This window comes from Triturus cristatus, chromosome 9 (assembly GCF_964204655.1).
Source record: "Triturus cristatus chromosome 9, aTriCri1.1, whole genome shotgun sequence".
Lineage (NCBI taxonomy): Eukaryota > Metazoa > Chordata > Amphibia > Caudata > Salamandridae > Triturus > Triturus cristatus.
Genome location: NC_140592.1, coordinates 542,916,825 through 542,936,332, shown reverse-complemented (window position 1 = coordinate 542,936,332; position 19,508 = coordinate 542,916,825).

Here is a 19,508-nt window from a genome sequence, read left to right as displayed (position 1 = left end):
CTCCTGTATTTGTTCTCAGACATGAACCATCTACATACAATGTCAGGTCTGGGTCTGACAATGGGACATCGGTTAAGTCTTGTCTAGGTTTCGTCGTTATTGTAATAACTTCAATACAGTCATGGGCTAGTGGGTCTGTTCCGGTTACCGGCAAAAGTGTGGCAGGATTCAATGTGTTACAGCGTCTGATTTCTATATGTGGCTGAAACAATGTAAGTTCGTACCCTGTAAGTCGTGCTATAGTCAAGTGTTGTGTTTGCGTTCTATTTACAAGAACCTCTACTGCGTGTGGTACTTGAACTGTCAATGGATGTCCTAACACTATGGCATCGCTTTGTCTGATTGCTAAAGCTGTCGCTGCTACTGATTTTAGGCATGCAGGCAAAGCCTGAGCTACGGGATCTAATGTACTAGAAAAATAAGCACATGGTTTGTGTGCTCCTGCTTGTTCCTGTGTGAGTACTGACAAGGCAGTACCTTCGCGTTCTGTAACAAAGAGTGTAAACTGTTTTCTGTAACATGGCGTTGCTAAAACAGGTGCTTGACATAAAGCTTTCTTTAGGCTTTCAAAAGCTTGTGTATGTTCCTGAGTCCAAGGGAGAACAGTCGACGTGGCTGCCTCCTGTGTTGTCAACTGAATGAGTGATTTTGCTAGAAATGCATACTGAGGGATCCACTGCCTGCAATATGAAGTGAGGCCTATGAAAGCCCGCACCTCCTTTTGTGTCTTGGGTATTGGCATGTTAGCTATTAACTGAATGCGATCGGGTGTAAGCTGCCTTCCCTCCTTGGACAGCGAGTGTCCAAGATAAATAACTCGCTGGACACAGAATTGCAGCTTAGAAGGGGACACCTTGTGCCCCTTTTCGGCTAGAAATTATAAAACTGTCAGTGATGCTTTTTCACATTCCGGTTCGCTTCTCGCGGTGATCAGCAGATCATCGACGTATTGAAGCAGAGCAGTGTTAACTGGCATGTGGATACTGTCGAGTTCTCGTTTCAGTGCTTGGCTATAGATGCTGGGGCTTTCTGTAAATCCTTGAGGTGCGCGTGAGAATTTAAAGCTACGCCCATTTAAACTAAATCCGAACAAATATTGGCTTTCCGGATCTATTGGGACGCTGAAAAAGGCATTCTTGAGATCGATTACAGTAAAGAATGTCGCTTCGGAATCAATAGCTGTCAGTAATGACGAGATATCTGGGACCACAGGAAATTGTGGCACAATGCATTTGTTTAATTCGCGCAGATCAATAACCAATCGATATACTGGCGGGGCCTTTGGATCTGTTCGTTTAAGAATCGGAATTATCGGTGAATTACATACATTGGAGTCTGTTTCTACAACTACTCCTTGGGTAATGAGCTCGTCAATGATTTGTAGTAAAGCCACTACAGCATCTGGTGGTAACTTGTATTGTCGCATTCGTGGTAGCACCACTCCTGCCTTTAATGTGACTCGATATGGTGTAATATTCATGCATCCAACATCAGTAGGGCCTTGTGCCCATAGATGTGTAGGTAAAGTCTGCAGTCGGGGATCCATGTCTCTAGACACATAGTGACCTTTAAAATCACGTAAAAACAACCTTACTCCTTCCGGAGAACAACATATTATAGCTCCTAGAGCTTTCAGTGTTTTTATTCCTAACAGATTTTCTGGACATGATTTAGTAAGCAATAAATCTGTAGTTCGGGTCAAAGGTCCTATCGTAAGTGGAAGAGGCTGTGACACTTCATTAACAATAGGTTTTCCTGAAAAACCAAGGGAAATATTCTGTGAGCCTGAGAGGGGTGCCCCTGGAACTTCACTACGTTTTATTGTTGTTCGACTTGCCCCTGTATCGAGTAAAAATTTTCTATCTTGGCCTAATAATTCACTATGTACATAAGGTCCTTCTTGATCTACAGGGATCTCGATAAGGGGTAAGTCAACTTCCCTCTCTAGGCTTGTTCATGCGTATCGTTGATAATCAGGATAGTCGTACTGTGCGGTCTGGTACAGTTGTCGTGTCGTGGTTTGTGTGGCAGCAACAGGCAGCGCTGGTGCAGCTGGCACAAACTGTATAGACTGTTGTGAAGCTGGCATGGACTGTGCATGCTGCGGAGCTCCTTGTTCATTCTGGTCCTGTCTAGGTGGCCGTGGTCTTTCTTGTGTTTTACCTATGGTGATATTATGTTTCAAAACTGGACAATCGTGTACGTAATGACCTGGTTTCTTACAATAATTGCATGTCCCTTTTACAGGTCCTGCTGAATCACCGGAATGTGTCATACCCTTTTTATGTCCTTCAGCTGGAACTGTCTGAGAAACTAGCATTTTCATTTTCGTGTCTTTCATGCGTCTGTGTTCATGTTCTTGTTCCTCTCTAATTCTATTGTGATGGTACTGTAACATTTGTAACATTTGTGATGGAGTGTTACCTTGCCAGGTACTCTCGAATTTTAATACTCTATTCTTTACTTGGGGCAGGGCATTTTCTACTAATTTTGTTACAAACAGATGCGGGTATGACTCGCTACTTGCTTTTATGCCACTATTTATACCAAAACATTTTTCAAATCGGGCATAGTAATCACTAGTGTCTTCATCTTGCTTCTGCTTACAGGCTGAAATTGTACCCCAATCTTCCTTTTTCGTAGTTAATAAACGTGGCAGTACCTGTACTAATAAACCTGGTAGTGCTTTAGTTTTATCCCCAAGTCCTGCTCCTGCAGTTCGGGCCTTTTCTTCCGCTTCTAATACTGACCATTCTATCTTTAGGTCTCCTACCTCCCACTCCTTTTCCCTGAGTTTCTCATAAATGCCAGCAGGCATCAATACCTTTAATATTGTCATAATGTCGGGATAGGTATACTCTCCCATGAGTAACATGTCTTTAATTTCTCGGTGAAAACCCGCTGGATCTTTGTCATGACTGGGTACCACTTTCTTCATTTCTAACAATTCTATTTTCGATATGGGCGTATATACAAATACGCGCTTAAACTCGTTGTCCTCGCCCTTTATTGGGTGCACTTCTCGTAAGGGATTCTGTCTATCCATGTAATACGTGGTTCTTTCCTTGATGGGCAATGAGACACGGTCTGAACATACAAAAAGAATATACTGCTTTCTTGATTCTAGAATTTCTTTAATTAATTTAGTACCTGAACCTCTCCATCTATTCATAAGCAATTCAGTCAATATGTCAGGTAAGGGACCAGGGTCCGAATGCTGACTCTGATATAGTATAATGAGTTGTTGAATCATATAAATCCCAGCTAACCGCTGTTCATCTGGGGTGAGATTCAAAAATGTACGTGCTACTGTATCATCACTATATTTTCCGGGACTGTCCACCCAATGGACAACTGCCCTAGCTAAATCTTGTTCATCCATAGAATCGAGGAAATGATAACCCCTTCGTTCTCGGAGTAGTTTGTCGGCGGCTTGGAACGAATGCTCGTTAGACCTGATGTTAATTATAGGTATTTGGAAATTCCTGTTATTATCTGGACATATCGGACGTATCGGGTCAATAAGACATCTATTACTATTACAAGATCTTCCTTTACCTACATAGGCTATGGTGTCTGACCGTCCTGCGGGCAGTCCAGACCCTTCCTCCTCGTTTTGTTCGAACTCGTCTACCGCTAATCTTTCTTCGTGTAGGCGTTCTATTTCTTTACGGATCTTTCGGCACATGGCTATTATACAATTTTGTTTATCATGTCTACCTTCTGATATATTCTGGCTCCATCTGGTAAGAATTTGCATTGCTTCCGGGTCTACCCCCGGTCGGTCTTCATTTCTGATCACACAATTTATGAGGAAACGTAACAGTTCCCCCTGTATCTCCACTTTCTGGTATTCCATAGCTCTGTTAATACATTCTGAATCTCGCCCTGTTTGGACAAAATGATATATTTTATCTAGATGCGCAGTCATTCCTGGTAACTTCCCTAAATACACTGCGGCTCGTCTGATACGCAATGATGCCATGATCATTTCGTCCTCTTTGCCGGGCACAGGGTCATATCTACAATCTATAAGAAGTTCCTTAAACGTACGGGCATTTATGAGTTTGGGGGTACGTGAATGTGCTGACTCTTGAAAAGTAAGTTTATTTATTCTGGGTGGCGTAGAAAAAATGTTACTAGCACCTCCCGCAGCCCCATCTGGGGTGTCGGGTGTGAAAGGATTCGTTGAACGTGACACAGCAACTATAGGTGTGGACACAGCTATAGAAGCAGCTGTAGGAACAGATGTAGAAACAGATGTGCTTGCCGGAACTTGTGACACGATCTGTTGCTGTAGGGATATGGGTACTGGATCTTGGCGTTGAACCTCCCTGGTATGCGGTCTATGTGGGGCGGAATTAGCATATTCGGGAGCTGCGTCGTCTAAATATGAGGAGAGAAAGACATCTTCTGCGGTTCTAGGATGCCCCTTAGGATGTACCTTTATTGGGAATAATGGGGGCGGCAAGTCTTTCGGTTTTTCTGGAGTAGCTTTAGGTAATCCTTCGGCCAGAAGGGGATACATACCATTCATAAGGGCATTTCTTTGTCTGTCTACTTGTTCTGATTTCACTCGGATACCTTCTTCAAGTAATAAATTTTCTCGAACTTTATTTGAACTCTCTTTATTCTTTTCTTCCTGTCGGAGTGCTTTTTCTGTACGTCTATGAGATTCTTTACGCCATAACTCAATGGCGTCTTTCTGTGACTGTCTGACTTTCCTTTTCCATAACTCTTCTTCTACTTTCATGATGCACTCTGCATCCCAGGTTCCCGCTGTGGGCCACCTCTGACTTTCTGGTAATTCCTTGGTGTAGTCTACCCATAAATCAAGAAATAATATAGCGTCTAAGCCATGTTTGTGATACATGAAGTACCCTGGAGTGTCCCTAGGAGGAATAGGGATGGCTTCTTCGAGTACCCCTTTTCTAGTAGTGATTTGTCTTAATTTCGAAAAGAGCGGCATATTGACAACTGATCCGATACTTAATCTTGAACACACTTAGTACAAAAGCACAATAATGAACAACCATTCATACCACAATATGCAGGACGTTTAACACATCAAACATTAAACATTAAACATTTTTTTAACCTTTAAAATAACCAACAATGATGATCGTCTGCATAACTAATCACCAAGCATAATTCTTTGACAATAACTAGATACTTCGGAATACTTGATATACTGCTAAACAGTACATATACACTGCTAAAACAGTGCAGACCGGATTTGTGTACCCAAACCCGTCTTGACCGGCACAACCTATGTGCACGTCAGAAATGCCTCCCCAGTAATGGTACTCACCGGGTAGCTTCGGAAACGGAAGGCCTCGGAAACTGAACTTGGACCGGACTGGACTCGACTCGACTCGTCGGAAACTGGACTCGACTTCGAACTGGTGGGCCTCTGTATACCTCGGATCTTGCTCTCTCAGCTAGGCTCTGGTCGGGATACTTCGCACTTCTCACCGCCTCGTCTGGGTGTTGATCGCAGCCTCAGTCGCCCCCGCTTGACCGGAGGGAGATACAGGAAATCCTGCTGGTACGCGTTATTGTCCGTCCAGTTGTGGCAGGAGACCGGGCCTGCAACTCACCGCCGGCGCATGAGATGAGAAAGTGTCCCTGTTCGGGCGCCATTCATGTGGTAAATAAAATTCATTACCGGGACTTAATTTGATACAGAAACATAATAAAATAGCTCAGTAAAATAAGAGGCAGAATCCGTGGTATTAGAGGTTCGGAATGGGCTTTATTCCAATAATCGATTATAATCGGTTGCTCCAAGTTCCATCACCACGGAGGTTCAGGAAGTGAAGTACATACTTTATTGACAAGAAATGATTTTTATAGAACATACATTACAATGAAGCGAATGCGGCAGGCGTAACAATTGATAAGGAAAATGACGATTCATATGCGTAACCGAAAATGGGTGTAATAAGGAGTAAAAAGAAACATAATTGGTTAGGATGTCATATATAGGTGGATCTATAAGATAATACTTGGCATAGATGCGCGCGCAGCAGCATGACGTGTGATTGACGTGCAACTAGGGGGTGAAGGGGACTTGACATTTAGCTCTACATGTGGAGACGAAAAGTCTGGGGGGTCAAGTCAACCTAATCCCAAATCATATCTAACATCCTATGTTTAAAGAACTATGTTATCCACAAAAGAAGGACTCTCGGACAGAATCTATTCTATACTGACTGTGCGTGTGTGTACAAGCGTCTAAGTGTCTACACTAAATGCGAGGGGGTAGGAATATTCCATGGTAACAGGGCTATGAATTACTTGCATAAAGACAGAGAAGTCGGGCCTTTTGCTCGGTAGCTGGAAGAATGTTTACTTAAACTACTAGACAGGAATGCATCGGCTAAGGAGTGAAGCAGATAATTCGAAGGTGAAATACAGTTCTTGGCAGAGAATAGGCTGATGTCAGGCTTCGTGAGCCGCGCAGAGAATGAGACAAAGTTCATGGTCACAGATGCAGGCTCAGACTGGAGTTTTCAGAGGCAGAAGGCAAGAAGAGTTTGATGACAGAATCAGGGCCTACTTGCCTGGACTGTAAAATGGCATAAGTGAACCATATAAAACCGGTGGCCTTTCATACTTAGGAATGGAATATCCGGCCTATTCATGGCGGATCTGACAGAGGACATGTTGACGGTGGACGCACATGTGTTTGCGTCTTCATAACTGGAACTGGAGGGAACATACATGTACTTGTAACATGCACATAGAACCGTTGGGGTCCAAGATAGGGGACATAACTGACCAGAAAAATCCATATTTCCACACCTAATAGCTAAGGTCTTAGACTCGTACTATCGCCTACAGGTTAATCTCTTAACTCTTACTCTGGCCTAATAGCTAAGGTCTTAGACTCGTACTATCGCCTACAGGTTAATCTCTTAACTCGTACTCTGGTCTAATAGCTAAGGTCTTAGACTCGTACTCTGGCCTACTGGTTAAGGTCTTAACTCTTACTCTGGCCTAATAGCTAAGGTGTTAACTCTTACTCTGGCCTAATAGCTAAGGTCTTAGACTCGTACTATGGCCTAATGGTTAAGGTCTTAACTCTTACTCTGGCCTACTGGTTAAGGTCTGAACTCTTACTCTGGCCTAATAGCTAAGGTCTTAGACTCGTACTCTGGCCTAATGGTTAAGGTCTTAACTCTTACTCTGGCCTACTGGTTAAGGTCTTAATTCTTACTCTGGCCTAATAGCTAAGGTCTTAGACTCGTACACTGGCCTAATGGTTAAGGTCTTAAATCTTACTCTGGCCTAATAGCTAAGGTCTTAGACTCGTACTCTGGCCTAGTGGTTAAGGTCTTAACTCTTACTTTGGCCTAATAGCTAAGGTCTTAGACTCGTACTATCGCCTACAGGTTAATCTCTTAACTCTTACTCTGGCCTAATAGCTAAGGTCTTAACTATTACTCTGGCCTAATAGCTAAGGTATTAGACTCGTACTCTGGCCTAATGGTTAAGGTCTTAACTCTTACTCTTGCCTAATAGCTAAGGTCTTAACTCTTACTCTGGCCTAATAGCTAAGGTCTTAGACTCGTACTATGGCCTAATGGTTAAGGTCTTAACTCTTACTCTGGCCTAATAGCTAAGGTCTTAACTCTTACTCTGGCCTAATAGCTAAGGTATTAGACTCGTACTCTGGCCTAATGGTTAAGGTCTTAACTCTTACTCTGGCCTAATAGCTAAGGTCTTAACTCTTAGTCTGGCCTAATAGCTAAGGTCTTAGACCCGAACTCTGGCCTAATGGTTAAGGTCTTAACTCTTACTCTGGCCTAATAGCTAAGGTCTTACATTCATACTCTGGCCTAATGGTTAAGGTCTTAACTCTTACTCTGGCCTAATAGCTAAGGTTTTTACTCTTACTCTGGCCTAATAGCTAAGGTCTTTGACTCGTACTCTGGTCTAATGGTTAAGGTCTTAACTCTTACTCTGTCCTAATAGTTAAGGTCTTAACTCTTACTCTGGCCTATTAGCTAAGGTCTTAGACTCGTACTCTGGCCTAATGGTTAAGGTTTTAACTCTTACTCTGGCCTAATAGCTAAGGTCTTAGACTCGTACTCTGGCCTGATAGCTAAGGTCTTAGACTCGTACTCTGGCCTAATGGTTAAGGTCTTAACTCTTACTCTGGTCTAATAGCTAAGGTCTTAGACTCATACTCTGGCCTAATGGTTAAGGTCTTAACTCTTACTCTGGCCTAGTAGCTAAGGTCTTAGACTCATACACTGGCCTAATGGTTAAGGTCTTAACTCTTACTCTGGCCTACTGGTTAAGGTCTTAACCCTTACTCTGGAATAATAGCTAAGGTCTTAACTCTTACTCTGGCATAATAGCTAAGGTCTTAGACTCGTACTATGGCCTACAGGTTAAGGTCTAAACTCTTACTCTGGCCTACTGGTTAAGGTTTTAACTCTTACTCTGGCCTAATAGCTAAGGTCTTAGACTCGTACTCTGGCCTAATGGTTAAGGTCTTAACTCTTACTCTGGCCTAATAGCTAAGGTCTTAACTCTTACTCTGGCCTAATGGTTAAGGTCTTAACTCTTACTCTGGCCTAATAGCTAAGGTCTTAACTCTTACTCTGGCCTAATAGGTAAGGTCTTAACTCTTACTCTGGCCTAATAGCTAAGGTCTTAGACTCATACTCTGACCTACTGGTTAAGGTCTTAACTCTTTCTCTGGCCTAATGGTTAAGTTCTTAACTCTTACTCTGGCCTAATAGCTAAGGTCTTAGACTCGTACTATGGCCTACAGGTTAAGGTCTTAACTCTTACTCTGGCCTACTGGTTAAGGTCTTAACTCTTACTCTGGCCTAATAGCTAAGCTCTTAGACTCGTACTATGGCCTACAGGTTAAGGTCTTAACTCTTACTCTGGCCTAATAGCTAAGGTCTTAGACTCGTACTCTGGCCTAATGGTTAAGGTCTTAACTCTTACTCTGGCCTAATAGCTAAGGTCTTAGACTCGTACTCTGGTCTAATAGCTAAGGTCTTAGACTCGTACTCTGGCCTACTGGTTAAGGTCTTAACTCTTACTCTGGCCTAATAGCCAAGGTCTTAACTCTTACTCTGGCCTAATAGCTAAGGTCTTAGACTCGTACTATGGCCTAATGGTTAAGGTCTTAACTCTTACTCTGGCCTACTGGTTAAGGTCTGAACTCTTACTCTGGCCTAATAGCTAAGGTCTTAGACTCGTACTCTGGCCTAATGGTTAAGGTCTTAACTCTTACTCTGGCCTACTGGTTAAGGTCTTAACTCTTACTCTGGCCTACTGGTTAAGGTCTTAACTCTTACTCTGGCCTAATAGCTAAGGTCTTAGACTCGTACTCTGGCCTAATTTTTAAGGTCTTAACTCTTACTCTGGCCTGCTGGTTAAGGTCTTAACTCTTACTCTGGCCTAATAGCTAAGGTCTTAGACTAGTACTATGAATTACAGGTTAAGGTCTTAAGTCTTAGTCTGGCCTACTGGTTAAAGTCTTAACTCTTACTCTGGCCTAATAGCTAAGGTCTTAGACTCATACTCTGGCCTAATTGTTAAGGTCTTAACTCTTACTCTGGCCTAATAGCTAAGGTCTTAACTTTTACTCTTGCCTAATACCTAAGGTCTTAGACTCGTACTCTGGCCTAATGGTTAAGGTCTTAACTCTTACTCTGGCCTAATAGCTAAGGTCTTAGACTCTTACTATGGCCTACAGGTTAAGGTCTTAACTCTTACTCTGGTCTAATAGCTAAGGTCTTAGTCTCGTACTCTGGCCTAATAGCTAAGGTCTTAGACTCGTACTCTGGCCTACTGGTTAAGGTCGTAACTCTTACTCTGGCCTAATAGCTAAGGTCTTAGACTCGTACTCTGGCCTAATAGCTAAGGTCTTAGACTCGTACTCTGGCATACTGGTTAAGGTCTTAACTCTTACTCTGGCCTAATAGCTAAGGTCTTAGACTCGTACTCTGGCCTAGTGGTTAAGGTCTTAACTCTTACTCTGGCCTAATAGCTAAGGTCTTAGACTCGTACTATCGCCTACAGGTTAATCTCTTAACTCTTACTCTGGCCTAATAGCTAAGGTCTTAGACTCGTACTATCGCCTACAGGTTAATCTCTTAACTCTTACTCTGGCCTAATAGCTAAGGTCTTAACTATTACTCTGGCCTAATAGCTAAGGTATTAGACTCGTACTCTGGCCTAATGGTTAAGGTCTTAACTCTTACTCTGGCCTAATAGCTAAGGTCTTAACTCTTACTCTGGCCTAATAGCTAAGGTCTTAGACTCGTACTATGGCCTAATGGTTAAGGTCTTAACTCTTACTCTGGCCTACTGGTTAAGATCTTAACTCTTACTCTGGCCTAATAGCTAAGGTCTTAGACTCGAACTCTGGCCTAATGGTTAAGGTCTTAACTCTTACTCTGGCCTAATAGCTAAGGTCTTACATTCATACGCTGGCCTAATGGTTAAGGTCTTAACTCTTACTCTGGCCTAATAGCTAAGGTCTTAGACTCATACTCTGGCCTAATAGCTAAGGTCTTAGACTCGTACTCTGGCCTAATGGTTAAGGTCTTAACTCTTACTCTGGCGTACTGGTTAAGGTCTTAACTCTTACTCTGGCCTAATAGCTAAGGTCTTAGACTCGTACTCCGGCCTACTGGTTAAGGTCTTAACTCTTACTATGGCCTTATGGTTAAGGTCTTAACTCTTACTCTGGCCTAATAGCTAAGGTCTTAACTTTTAGTCTGGCCTAATAGCTAAGGTCTTAGACTCATACTCTGGCCTAATGGTTAAGGTCTTAACTCTTACTCTGGCCTAATAGCTAAGGTCTTAGACTCGTACTCTGGCCTACTGGTTAAGGTCTTAACTCTTACTCTGGTCTAATAGCTAAGGTGTTAACTCTTAGTCTGGCCTAATAGCTAAGGTCTTAGACTCGTACTCTGGCCTAATGGTTAAGGTCTTAACTCTTACTCTGGCCTAATAGCTAAGGTCTTAACTCTTACTCTGGCCTAATAGCTAAGGTCTTAGACTCGTACTCTGGCCTAATGGTTAAGGTCTTAACTCTTACTCTGGCCTAATAGCTAAGGTCTTAATTTTACTCTGCCCTACTGGTTAAGGTCTTGTCTCTAACTCTGGCCAAATAGCTAAGGTCTTAGACTCGTACTCTGGCCTAATGGTTAAGGTCTTAAGTCTTACTCTGGCCTAATAGCTAAGGTCTTAGAATCGTACTCTGGCCTAAAGGTTAAGGTCTTAACTCTTACTCTGGCCTAATAGCTAAGGTCTTAACCCTTACTCTGGCCTAATATCTAAGGTCTTAGACTCGTACTCTGGCCTAATGGTTAAGGTCTTAACTCTTACTATGGCCTAATAGCTAAGGTCTTAACTCTTACTCTGGCCTACTGGTTAAGGTCTTAACTCTTACTCTGGCCTACTGGTTAAGGTCTTAACTCTTACTCTGGCCTACTGGTTAAGGTCCTAACTCTTACTCTGGCCTAATAGCTAAGGTCTTAGACTCGTACTCTGGCCTAATCGTTAAGGTCTTAACTCTTACTCTGGCCTAATAGCTAAGGTCTTAGACTCGTACTCTGGTCTAATAGCTAAGGTCTTAGACTCGTACTCTAGCCTACTGGTTAAGGTCTTAACTCTTACTCTGGCCTAATAGCTAAGGTCTTAACTCTTACTCTGGCAAAATAGCTAAGGTCTTAGACTCGTACTATGGCCTAATGGTTAAGGTCTTAACTCTTACTCTGGCCTACTGGTTAAGGTCTGAACTCTTACTCTGGCCTAATAGCTAAGGTCTTAGACTCGTACTCTGGCCTAATGGTTAAGGTCTTAACTCTTACTCTGGCCTACTGGTTAAGGTCTTAACTCTTACTCTGGCCTACTGGTTAAGGTCTTAACTCTTACTCTGGCCTAATAGCTAAGGTCATAGACTCGTACTCTGGCCTAATTTTTAAGGTCTTAACTCTTACTCTGGCCCGCTGGTTAAGGTCTTAACTCTTACTCTGGCCTAATAGCTAAGGTCTTAGACTAGTACTATGACCTACAGGTTAAGGTCTTAAGTCTTAGTCTGGCCTACTGGTTAAAGTCTTAACTCTTACTCTGGCCTAATAGCTAAGGTCGTAGACTCATACTCTGGCCTAATTGTTAAGGTCTTAACTCTTACTCTGGCCTAATAGCTAAGGTCTTAACTTTTACTCTTGCCTAATACCTAAGGTCTTAGACTCGTACTCTGGCCTAATGGTTAAGGTCTTAACTCTTACTCTGGCCTAATAGCTAAGGTCTTAGACTCGTACTCTGGTCTAATAGCTAAGGTCTTAGACTCGTACTCTAGCCTACTGGTTAAGGTCTTAACTCTTACTCTGGCCTAATAGCTAAGGTCTTAACTCTTACTCTGGCAAAATAGCTAAGGTCTTAGACTCGTACTATGGCCTAATGGTTAAGGTCTTAACTCTTACTCTGGCCTACTGGTTAAGGTCTGAACTCTTACTCTGGCCTAATAGCTAAGGTCTTAGACTCGTACTCTGGCCTAATGGTTAAGGTCTTAACTCTTACTCTGGCCTACTGGTTAAGGTCTTAACTCTTACTCTGGCCTACTGGTTAAGGTCTTAACTCTTACTCTGGCCTAATAGCTAAGGTCATAGACTCGTACTCTGGCCTAATTTTTAAGGTCTTAACTCTTACTCTGGCCCGCTGGTTAAGGTCTTAACTCTTACTCTGGCCTAATAGCTAAGGTCTTAGACTAGTACTATGACCTACAGGTTAAGGTCTTAAGTCTTAGTCTGGCCTACTGGTTAAAGTCTTAACTCTTACTCTGGCCTAATAGCTAAGGTCGTAGACTCATACTCTGGCCTAATTGTTAAGGTCTTAACTCTTACTCTGGCCTAATAGCTAAGGTCTTAACTTTTACTCTTGCCTAATACCTAAGGTCTTAGACTCGTACTCTGGCCTAATGGTTAAGGTCTTAACTCTTACTCTGGCCTAATAGCTAAGGTCTTAGACTCGTACTATGGCCTACAGGTTAAGGTCTTAACTCTTACTCTGGCCTAATAGCTAAGGTCTTAGTCTCGTACTCTGGCCTAATAGCTAAGGTCTTAGACTCGTACTCTGGCCTACTGGTTAAGGTCGTAACTCTTACTCTGGCCTAATAGCTAAGGTCTTAGACTCGTACTCTGGCCTAATAGCTAAGGTCTTAGACTCGTACTCTGGCATACTGGTTAAGGTCTTAACTCTTACTCTGGCCTAATAGCTAAGGTCTTAGACTCGTACTCTGGCCTAATGGATAAGGTCTTAACTCTTACTCTGGCCTAATAGCTAAGGTCTTAGACTCATACTCTGGCCTAGTGGTTAAGGTCTTAACTCTTACTCTGGCCTAATAGCTAAGGTCTTAGACTCGTACTATCGCCTACAGGTTAATCTCTTAACTCTTACTCTGGCCTAATAGCTAAGGTCTTAGACTCGTACTATCGCCTACAGGTTAATCTCTTAACTCTTACTCTGGCCTAATAGCTAAGGTCTTAACTATTACTCTGGCCTAATAGCTAAGGTATTAGACTCGTACTCTGGCCTAATGGTTAAGGTCTTAACTCTTACTCTGGCCTAATAGCTAAGGTCTTAACTCTTACTCTGGCCTAATAGCTAAGGTATTAGACTCGTACTATGGCCTAATGGTTAAGGTCTTAACTCTTACACTGGCATAATAGCTAAGGTCTTAGACTCATACTTGGGCCTAATGGTTAAGGTCTTAACTCTTACTCTGGCCTACTGGTTAAGATCTTAACTCTTACTCTGGCCTAATAGCTAAGGTCTTAGACTCGAACTCTGGCCTAATGGTTAAGGTCTTAACTCTTACTCTGGCCTAATAGCTAAGGTCTTACATTCATACGCTGGCCTAATGGTTAAGGTCTTAACTCTTACTCTGGCCTAATAGCTAAGGTCTTAGACTCATACTCTGGCCTAATAGCTAAGGTCTTAGACTCGTACTCTGGCCTAATGGTTAAGGTCTTAACTCTTACTCTGGCGTACTGGTTAAGGTCTTAACTCTTACTCTGGCCTAATAGCTAAGGTCTTAGACTCGTACTCCGGCCTACTGGTTAAGGTCTTAACTCTTACTCTGGCCTAATAGCTAAGGTCTTAACTCTTACTCTGGCCTAATAGCTAAGGTCTTAGACTCGTACTATGGCCTTATGGTTAAGGTCTTAACTCTTACTCTAGCCTAATAGCTAAGGTCTTAACTTTTAGTCTGGCCTAATAGCTAAGGTCTTAGACTCATACTCTGGCCTAATGGTTAAGGTCTTAACTCTTACTCTGGCCTAATAGCTAAGGTCTTAGACTCGTACTCTGGCCTACTGGTTAAGGTCTTAACTCTTACTCTGGTCTAATAGCTAAGGTGTTAACTCTTAGTCTGGCCTAATAGCTAAGGTCTTAGACTCGTACTCTGGCCTAATGGTTAAGGTCTTAACTCTTACTCTGGCCTAATAGCTAAGGTCTTAACTCTTATTCTGGCCTAATAGCTAAGGTCTTAGACTCGTACTCTGGCCTAATGGTTAAGGTCTTAACTCTTACTCTGGCCTAATAGCTAAGGTCTTAGACTCGTGCTCTGGCCTAATGATTAAGGTCTTAATTTTACTCTGCCCTACTGGTTAAGGTCTTGTCTCTAACTCTGGCCAAATAGCTACGGTCTTAGACTCGTACTCTGGCCTAATGGTTAAGGTCTTAAGTCTTACTCTGGCCTAATAGCTAAGGTCTTAGAATCGTACTCTGGCATAAAGGTTAAGGTCTTAACTCTTACTCTGGCCTAATAGCTAAGGTCTTAACCCTTACTCTGGCCTAATATCTAAGGTCTTAGACTCGTACTCTGGCCTAATGGTTAAGGTCTTAACTCTTACTATGGCCTAATAGCTAAGGTCTTAACTCTTACTCTGGCCTAATAGCTAAGGTCTTTGACTCGTACTCTGGCCTAATGGTTAAGGTCTTAACTCTTACTCTGGCCTAATAGCTAAGGTCTTAGACTCATACTCTGGCCAAATAGCTAAGGTCTTAGACTCGTACTCTGGCCTAATGGTTAAGGTCTTAACTCTTACTCTGGCCTACAGGTTAGGGTCTTAACTCTTACTCTGGCCTACTGGTTAAGGTCTTAACTCTTACTCTGGCCTAATAGCTAAGGTCTTAGACTCGTACTCCGGCCTACTGGTTAAGGTCTTAACTCTTGCTCTGGCCTACTGTTTAAGGTCTTAACTCTTACTCTGGCCTAATAGCTAAGGTCTTAACTCTTATTCTGGCCTAATAGCTAAGGTCTTAGACTTGTACTATGGCCTAATGGTTAAGGTCTTAACTCTTACTCTGGCCTACTGGTTAAGGTCTTAACTCTTACTCTGGCCTAATAGCTAAGGTCTTGCACTCATACTCTGGCCTAATGGTTAAGGTCTTCACTCTTGCTCTGGCCTACTGGTTAAGGTCTTAACTCTTACTCTGGCCTACTGGTTAAGGTCTTAACTCTTACTCTGGCCTAATAGCTAAGGTCTTAGACTCGTACTCTGGTCTAATAGCTAAGGTCTTAGACTCGTACTCTAGCCTACTGGTTAAGGTCTTAACTCTTACTCTGGCCTAATAGCTAAGGTCTTAACTCTTAGTCTGGCAAAATAGCTAAGGTCTTAGACTCATACTATGGCCTAATGGTTAAGGTCTTAACTCTTACTCTGGCCTACTGGTTAAGGTCTGAACTCTTACTCTGGCCTAATAGCTAAGGTCTTAGACTCGTACTCTGGCCTAATGGTTAAGGTCTTAACTCTTACTCTGGCCTACTGGTTAAGGTCTTAACTCTTACTCTGGCCTACTGGTTAAGGTCTTAACTCTTACTCTGGCCTAATAGCTAAGGTCATAGACTCGTACTCTGGCCTAATTTGTAAGGTCTTAACTCTTACTCTGGCCCGCTGGTTAAGGTCTTAACTCTTACTCTGGCCTAATAGCTAAGGTCTTAGACTAGTACTATGACCTACAGGTTAAGGTCTTAAGTCTTAGTCTGGCCTACTGGTTAAAGTCTTAACTCTTACTCTGGCCTAATAGATAAGGTCGTAGACTCATACTCTGGCCTAATTGTTAAGGTCTTAACTCTTACTCTGGCCTAATAGCTAAGGTATTAACTTTTACTCTTGCCTAATACCTAAGGTCTTAGACTCGTACTCTGGCCTAATGGTTAAGGTCTTAACTCTTACTCTGGCCTAATAGCTAAGGTCTTAGACTCGTACTATGGCCTACAGGTTAAGGTCTTAACTCTTACTCTGGCCTAATAGCTAAGGTCTTAGTCTCGTACTCTGGCCTAATAGCTAAGGTCTTAGACTCGTACTCTGGCCTACTGGTTAAGGTCGTAACTCTTACTCTGGCCTAATAGCTAAGGTCTTAGACTCGTACTCTGGCCTAATAGCTAAGGTCTTAGACTCGTACTCTGGCATACTGGTTAAGGTCTTAACTCTTACTCTGGCCTAATAGCTAAGGTCTTAGACTCGTACTCTGGCCTAATGGATAAGGTCTTAACTCTTACTCTGGCCTAATAGCTAAGGTCTTAGACTCATACTCTGGCCTAGTGGTTAAGGTCTTAACTCTTACTCTGGCCTAATAGCTAAGGTCTTAGACTCGTACTATCGCCTACAGGTTAATCTCTTAACTCTTACTCTGGCCTAATAGCTAAGGTCTTAGACTCGTACTATCGCCTACAGGTTAATCTCTTAACTCTTACTCTGGCCTAATAGCTAAGGTCTTAACTATTACTCTGGCCTAATAGCTAAGGTATTAGACTCGTACTCTGGCCTAATGGTTAAGGTCTTAACTCTTACTCTGGCCTAATAGCTAAGGTCTTAACTCTTACTCTGGCCTAATAGCTAAGGTATTAGACTCGTACTATGGCCTAATGGATAAGGTCTTAACTCTTACACTGGCATAATAGCTAAGGTCTTAGACTCATACTTGGGCCTAATGGTTAAGGTCTTAACTCTTACTCTGGCCTACTGGTTAAGATCTTAACTCTTACTCTGGCCTAATAGCTAAGGTCTTAGACTCGAACTCTGGCCTAATGGTTAAGGTCTTAACTCTTACTCTGGCCTAATAGCTAAGGTCTTACATTCATACGCTGGCCTAATGGTTAAGGTCTTAACTCTTACTCTGGCCTAATAGCTAAGGTCTTAGACTCATACTCTGGCCTAATAGCTAAGGTCTTAGACTCGTACTCTGGCCTAATGGTTAAGGTCTTAACTCTTACTCTGGCGTACTGGTTAAGGTCTTAACTCTTACTCTGGCCTAATAGCTAAGGTCTTAGACTCGTACTCCGGCCTACTGGTTAAGGTCTTAACTCTTACTCTGGCCTAATAGCTAAGGTCTTAACTCTTACTCTGGCCTAATAGCTAAGGTCTTAGACTCGTACTATGGCCTTATGGTTAAGGTCTTAACTCTTACTCTAGCCTAATAGCTAAGGTCTTAACTTTTAGTCTGGCCTAATAGCTAAGGTCTTAGACTCATACTCTGGCCTAATGGTTAAGGTCTTAACTCTTACTCTGGCCTAATAGCTAAGGTCTTAGACTCGTACTCTGGCCTACTGGTTAAGGTCTTAACTCTTACTCTGGTCTAATAGCTAAGGTGTTAACTCTTAGTCTGGCCTAATAGCTAAGGTCTTAGACTCGTACTCTGGCCTAATGGTTAAGGTCTTAACTCTTACTCTGGCCTAATAGCTAAGGTCTTAACTCTTATTCTGGCCTAATAGCTAAGGTCTTAGACTCGTACTCTGGCCTAATGGTTAAGGTCTTAACTCTTACTCTGGCCTAATAGCTAAGGTCTTAGACTCGTGCTCTGGCCTAATGATTAAGGTCTTAATTTTACTCTGCCCTACTGGTTAAGGTCTTGTCTCTAACTCTGGCCAAATAGCTACGGTCTTAGACTCGTACTCTGGCCTAATGGTTAAGGTCTTAAGTCTTACTCTGGCCTAATAGCTAAGGTCTTAGAATCGTACTCTGGCATAAAGGTTAAGGTCTTAACTCTTACTCTGGCCTAATAGCTAAGGTCTTAACCCTTACTCTGGCCTAATATCTAAGGTCTTAGACTCGTACTCTGGCCTAATGGTTAAGGTCTTAACTCTTACTATGGCCTAATAGCTAAGGTCTTAACTCTTACTCTGGCCTAATAGCTAAGGTCTTTGACTCGTACTCTGGCCTAATGGTTAAGGTCTTAACTCTTACTCTGGCCTAATAGCTAAGGTCTTAGACTCATACTCTGGCCAAATAGCTAAGGTCTTAGACTCGTACTCTGGCCTAATGGTTAAGGTCTTAACTCTTACTCTGGCCTACAGGTTAGGGTCTTAACTCTTACTCTGGCCTACTGGTTAAGGTCTTAACTCTTACTCTGGCCTAATAGCTAAGGTCTTAGACTCGTACTCCGGCCTACTGGTTAAGGTCTTAACTCTTGCTCTGGCCTACTGTTTAAGGTCTTAACTCTTACTCTGGCCTAATAGCTAAGGTCTTAACTCTTATTCTGGCCTAATAGCTAAGGTCTTAGACTTGTACTATGGCCTAATGGTTAAGGTCTTAACTCTTACTCTGGCCTACTGGTTAAGGTCTTAACTCTTACTCTGGCCTAATAGCTAAGGTCTTGCACTCATACTCTGGCCTAATGGTTAAGGTCTTCACTCTTGCTCTGGCCTACTGGTTAAGGTCTTAACTCTTACTCTGGCCTACTGGTTAAGGTCTTAACTCTTACTCTGGCCTAATAGCTAAGGTCTTAGACTCGTACTCTGGCTTAATGGTTAAGGTCTTAACTCTTACTCTGGCCTACTGGTTAAGGTCTTAACTCTTACTCTGGCCTAATAGCTAAGGTCTTAGACTAGTACTATGGCCTACAGGTTAAGGTCTTAACTCTTACTCTGGACTACTGGTTAAAGTCTTAACTCTTACTCTGGCCTAATAGCTAAGGTCTTAGACTCGTACTATGGCCTAATGGTTAAGGTCTTAACTCTTACTCTGGCCTAATAGCTGAGGTCTTAACGTTTACTCTGGCCTAATAGCTAAGGTCTTAGACTTGTACTTTGGACTAATAGCTAAGGTCTTAGACTCGTACTATGGCCTACTGGTTAAGGTCTTAACTCTTACTCTGGGCTAATAGCTAAGGTCTTAGACTCTTACTCTGGCCTAATAGCTAAGGTCTTAACTCTTACTCTGGCCTAATAGCTAAGGTCTTAGACTCGTACTCTGGCCTAATGGTTAAGGTCTTAACTTTTACTCTGGCCTACTGGTTAAGGTCTTAACTCTTACCTTGGCCTACTGGTTAAGGTCTTAACTCTTACTCTGGCCTAATAGCTAAGGTCTTAGGCTCGTACTCTGGCCTAATGGTTAAGGTCTTTACTCTTACTCTGGCCTACTGGTTAAGGTCTTAACTCTTACTCTGGCCTGCTGGTTAAGGTCTTAACTCTTACTCTGGCCTAATATCTAATATCTTAAACTAGTACTATGGCCTACAGG